This window comes from Semicossyphus pulcher, unplaced genomic scaffold (assembly GCF_022749685.1).
Source record: "Semicossyphus pulcher isolate SPU_LCO1_2020_fin unplaced genomic scaffold, fSemPul1.0.p SCAF_1, whole genome shotgun sequence".
In the NCBI taxonomy this organism is placed as follows: domain Eukaryota; kingdom Metazoa; phylum Chordata; class Actinopteri; order Labriformes; family Labridae; genus Semicossyphus; species Semicossyphus pulcher.
Window position 1 is genome coordinate 7,088,823 of NW_027211603.1, and position 6,000 is coordinate 7,094,822.

Here is a 6,000-nt window from a genome sequence, read left to right on the forward strand (position 1 = left end):
TGACATCAAGTATGCGCAGTTAAGTGCAAATTATTGTCACTGTGACAATGGATGTCAAACACACTCTGCCTTTATAACCTTTCTCATTGTACAGAGCGGCCTTACACTGAACTATTCCCCTCTTAACATAAAGGGAAAGTACATCGTTCGACATATAAACATTATGTTTAAATATACATTAAAAATCTACAAGTGGGTGAGAATATGTTCATTTTATTCTACTTTATTCTGTTTTTATTCAAAATATATAAGGTGATGTAAGACTTTATTAAGGGCTGCAGGGTGGTGCAGTGGTTAGCGCTGTCCCCTCACTTATAGAAGGTTCCTTCTTTGAATCCCAGTTCGGACGTAGTTTGGAGTTTGCATGTTCTCCCCGTGCATGCGCTGGTTTCCTCCGTGTACTCCGGCTTCCTCCCACAGTCCAAAGACATGCTCGTTAGGTTCATTGGTGACTCTAAATTGCTATCTATGTGTCAGCCCTGTGATTAACTGGCGATCGGTCCAGGGTGTAAACCCGCCTCTAGCCCAGTGACAGCTGGGAGAGGCTCCAGCCCCCTGCGACGCTGAACAGGATAAGAGATATAGATAATGGATCGATGGGATGGATGGAAGACTTAATAACATAACCTCCTGTAAAACCACAAATTATATATTTTATAGGTCATTTTTAGATGTATTTTCATGTTAATTTCTTTGCTTGAAAATATGCTGGAAGGCAGATTTTACTTTTGGATTGAGCAGGCTAGCTGTTTCCCTCCGTTTCCAGTCTTTATGCGAAGCTAAGCTAAACAGCTGCTGCCGATTAACAGTTTAGAGGACCAAATTTTTTGTCACGGCAGTGAATAAGTACTTTACAAAACACAAAGTTTTATAAATCCGGGCGCTGATTTAACTCAGCGGGTAGAGCAGGTGGCCCATATACAGGGGCTACGCATCGTTTGCAGATTTGACTCCCGCCCTCAGCCCTCTGCTGCATGTCATTCCCCACTCTCTCCTCCCAGTGTTTCCTGTCTCTCTTCAACTGTCCTATCCAATAAAGGCAAAAATGACCCACAAAAATTTTTAGAATCCTGCCCATAGTCGTGTAACCAGAATAAACTTTGGACACGCTTCCCTTAACAAGACAGTAAGTGCTTTAAGAACAGGAAATGAGTGAGCACATTGGTTGCTTCTACTGTTGCTTTTCATTATTATATCCTATTAATGTCTGATGCTGCAGCTAACTAGCCAACAGAAGGCTTAATCTACCTTTATCTTCTCTAACACAGAGCTCATTTACACTGGCTGTATCAGACTTTGTAGTGTCTCATATCTGCTGTAGTATGGTGTGTTGCATCGCACATTTTTCATACTATAGGAAACTGATATTTCTTCCCTCTCCTTTCTCATTGTGTTTTTGTGCTCTACCTCTCACTGTGCATCCATGCTGCACAAAATCGAACTGGACATCCAGCTGTATCACGGCATGCTACCTAAATCCAGATTTTCCTTAACAAGCTAACAAGTTTTTCATTCCCTTCTACCTGGACAGGAGCTCATATCAGAACAGGAAACAAAAGAAACAACCTCGCACATATTCATAACATGACATACACCCCTTCCCTTTCCAGCCCTGTCTTCTTCTTCTTCTTCTACTGGCAGGACAAGTGTGCTGCGAGAAGGCTAAAAACTGCAGGCATAAAAAATGCACTGAGGGAACAAAGTGAGAGAGGAGGACCGGCTGAAACCTGGCAAAAAAGAGGAGTGAAGGAACATAGAAGTGAGGGGAAATCGGGTGAATTTAGAGCAGAGCCGTGCACGTACACATACACACGCCTGCAGGCAGCAGCACAATGCAGCCTTGTTACATCTACCCTCAGTAGAGCCAGTGTTCAGGGCAATTATCCAGAGGGCCACCACACCTAGAGAAGCCCGCAAGCACGCCACAGAGCCAGGGCCGGACAAACAACACCAGCTGCGGCGATTAAAGAAAACACTCGACACCTCCTCTCCCAAACATATTTTCACTGCTTCCATCAAAACAGCAAGATGCAATGTGCAGAGCAGAGCCAGTCAGATTGGAAACTGTGTGTGTGTGTGTGTGTGTGTGTGTGTGTGTGTCGACAGCAGCTTTGGTCTCGGCCAGAGTTTGCCATCTGAATGTAAACAGCGCGCAGCTGCCAACTGTCCGCAGCCATCAGTCCGTCAGTTCAGGCCGGCTGGAGCTGATGAAATGTGGGAGGACATGAGGAGAGGGGAAGCTGCCTCGTCCTCCTCCTGCTCCTCACTGTCTCTGTGCTCGTCCTGGAAAGTGTCAGAGCGCTCTGACAGACACTGAGAGGAGATTTCATGAGCAGCAGTCACCATGTTATATATAAAACATGAGCTGAGTGTGTTTATGCAGGAAAAAGGTGTCCCTGACTTGTTTTATGCAGTTAAATTCAACAATGTTGTGAGCACTTCAGGAGTTAGTCACTCATTTACTTCATGTGAATATTTTTCCCTGTTTATCCACGTCTGCCACAATCCCCAAGCTGAACCTCGACATTACTGACATATCTGCTTATTTATATTGATAAGGGATACATCTCCTAGTTTACATCCTTATTTAAATACATTACCAATGTAAAGAGCCAGTATGTAAGATCGGGGGATCATAATATCCATTTATTTAGTTAAACATGACCTGAAAGGAAGAATCTTTGTGTTTTCGTGACCTTAAAATCCAGGAGGGTGCTCCCTTAAAAACATGACATTTCGAGCAAATGTGTGTAGTCATGCAGGACGTGGCAGTGCACGATAAGGCAAGCTCCTTGACCGTCACAACAAAGCAGTTTCTGTGGCGGTTTAGTCTCGTTTTAGGAAACTGTCACAGTTTGGTTTGAGCAGGAAAACTTCTTAGTAAGGTTTAGGCAATGGTCCTTGTTTTGGCTAAAATAATAACCTATAATAACCTAAACTACAGGCATAGTATTCAAACCTTTATTGTATTTTTATTGTTGGTTTTTTTGTCTTTTTTTAACTGTTAAACCCTCCTGTGGACAGGTGTTGTAAATAACCTGTACATTTCTCTTTACACACTAAAACCATCTGATGCTTTTGCACATTTGTGTGTTGCAGCTCCAAAGTTACTGACATGTCCATGTCAAATATAACAAACGCAATACTCTTCTAAAACTGTTGTAAGAACACTGAGCATCCATCCCTTATCTATACCGCTTATCCTGTTTAGGGTCACGGAGGGCAGGAGCAAATCCCAGCTGTCATTGGGCGAGAAGCGGGTTACACCCTGGACTGATCGCCAGTCAATCACAGGGCTGACACACGGAGACAGACAACCTTTTAATCTGACAATTCTCGAAACAGACAATTTAGAGTCACTAATTAACCTAACGAGCATGTCTTACCCAGAGGGAACCCACGCATGCACGGAAAGAACATGCAAACTCCACACAGGAAGGCCGAACTGGGGTTCGGACCAAGAACCTTCTAGCTGTGTGGCAACAGCGCTAACCACTGCACGCTGAACACTTCTTTGGATGTACATAAACATCTGTCAGCTGAAGGCTATAATGATATTATTTGTGTTTGAATTGCTGAAAAAGAAGAAGACGTGAGCAGGATTTCAGGACTATAACAAAGTTCAGACACCAATCAGTGAGTCCTAAACCAAGGCTGTAAACTTTCAGTATTTTTATCCTCTCTATGATAGCTGAATGCACAAACGCTGTTTTTTTTCCAGAGTTGTTTCTTACTCAGAAAAAGTGTGAAAGCTGGCTCTCAATCCAGTGTCTTGCAGCTGCATTGCATTCTGGTCTTTTGTGGGTTCTTTCAGTGCACATAAAACATTGCAACTCTTTATGATTATATTTCTCTACGTGTCTAAAAAAATAATCATTTATTTTTATTTACTTGATGTGTTTTTGGACAACAAATGTTTAAATCTTCTGATGCAACGATAAGACACACCAGGGCCCTAAAACACACTCACCATCTGCTGTTTAAACTGTCTATAGGATAGATCTCCCTTTAATACAGCCTTACAGTTTTCATTAAAGCTGAGATTAATTTTTAATGTGCCACATGTAATATGGAGCAGCTTCATCTGGGACTCTTAAAAACCTCTGCCAGGCGCACATAAGGGCACATTGTATAGCAGTGGATTCCTCTGCACTCTGCCAGCCAGCCACGGCTGTGAGGAGCCAGTGAGGCCTGAAGTTCCTGTAACCCCTCCAGAAAAAAGGAAAGCTTGATGGGAGGGAATCGCCTGAGGAATGGTTGGTATTCTCAAATGTTGTTCTTCTCCACAAGTTTATTTCTGTCTTTCATCGAAGTCCAGGGAAACATTCCTCAGCCAATCAGAGAGCTCTGTTTTCACATCCCCACAATCTGATATCACGACGGATCTTATGGACAACAACAGCAACAAAACACACTGACCAGAGTGGTTTTAAGAGCAAATCACGCTCCTGGGCAGCTCAAGTATGATAAATGTAATCCTCTCCTTAAGTAAACCAAGAGCAACAACCTTCATTAACCACTTCACACAAGACAAATGGAACCGGGATCCAGTTTATCCTTGTTAATTAGACAAACTCAGCCCACAGGAGCACACTATTTATCAGAGTTAAATCTCCAGAACAAGGTCACTGACATCTGTGTTGGACCAAGAATATAGAAAGAAAGATAAAAAGGGAAGAAGCAGAGTCGGAAATAAAAGCCTTTTCGATGTTTGATTGAATTATAAATGTTAAAATGACTTACCACTCTTTTATCTCACTCTGTGCACTCCTCTTCCTCTCCTTAGTGTATGAGAAAACTTCCCAAGTTGTTCCTTCCCACAGACTTTCCCCCTCTCTCTCTCTCTCTCTTTCTCTCTCTCTCTCTCTCTCTCTCTCCCTCTCAGCATGAACACACATGTGACTGTCACCGGCCCCCCCTAGCAGCAAAATGGCGACACCCTGTGGTGGGAAAAGGTAAAGCACTTAAGAGCAATAGTAATCCAATTGTGGAGCTGTTGGCTCGCTGACAGTTTCCAGCAGTCATTTATAGGCTAATTTGCTCCGATTCAGGGGCGATTTAAAGGCACGGCTGTTGAATACAAACAGCTGCTTGTGCTAACAACAAATAGTTTAGGACGTAAACAAACTATTAAAAGCTCATTATTTTCATTAAAGGAACCAAAAGTGATGTTTTCATTATTATCTTACAGCTTATTATTATGTAACAGCTTGTTTTCACATTTCAACTTAATAACAAGTTTGTTTTTTTAATCCGTCTTTGTCAATAAGATTTAATTTATTGTAAATGAAGTCCAACAGGGCTGTGATGGGCCTGTGGGTCTTGACAATGAGGAAGGATAAAGAAATGAACCGAAAAAACCGACATCATTTATTAAATAACTAAGTCAGCGAGTTGCCTGCACACATCGGGTGGGGAGTCACATTAGCATTATGTCAGGTCAAGTCAACCCTAACCCTAACCCTAGCCTTCCCCAGCTGTCATTGGGCGAGAGGCGGGGTTACACCAGTCAATCACAGGGCTGACACAAGAGCTGTGTCCCAATCCAGGAGCTGCAGCCTTCGAAAGAGGCGGTCCACGGAGGATGTGTCATTCATAGGCGGTACAGACCATTAGAGCCGAACTGAAATGAGACGGTCTGGTCTACCCTTGGGTCACCAAACGCCGCTCCTGTCGCCTAGCAACAGGTAGCTAGCAGGCTAACTCGCTAACTAACTTCGTTTTCTTAAACATGCGTAAGCTATTCGAATGAATTGAAATTAAAAACCGTTTAAAAGTCCACCATTTCGTTTGAATTGGTGCACAATGCATCTCCGGATATGGTGGGCCGCAAAGGATGCACTTCTGTGACGCAATCAGCCTTCAAATACGGCCTTCGAAGGCTGCAGCCCCTGGATTGGGACACAGCTAGAGACAGACAACCTTTTACTCTCACATACACACCTGCGGGAAATTTTGAATTTAAATTAGTCACTCATGAACCGAGCGAGCATGTCTTTG

At 43.1% G+C, this 6,000-nt stretch overlaps 1 protein-coding gene across 1 annotated transcript in view; it reads right to left on the reverse strand.

Annotated features, from left to right (window-relative positions):
* tspan4a (tetraspanin 4a) overlaps nt 1-4,831 on the reverse strand; it is a 165,514-nt gene extending 160,683 nt beyond the window's left edge. Inside the window, exon 1 of the mRNA XM_069657904.1 lies at nt 4,744-4,831. The gene's annotated coding sequence lies outside the window, so the exon portion shown is untranslated. The remainder of the gene's footprint in view (nt 1-4,743) is intronic.
* Nucleotides 4,832-6,000: the final 1,169 nt, after the last annotated feature.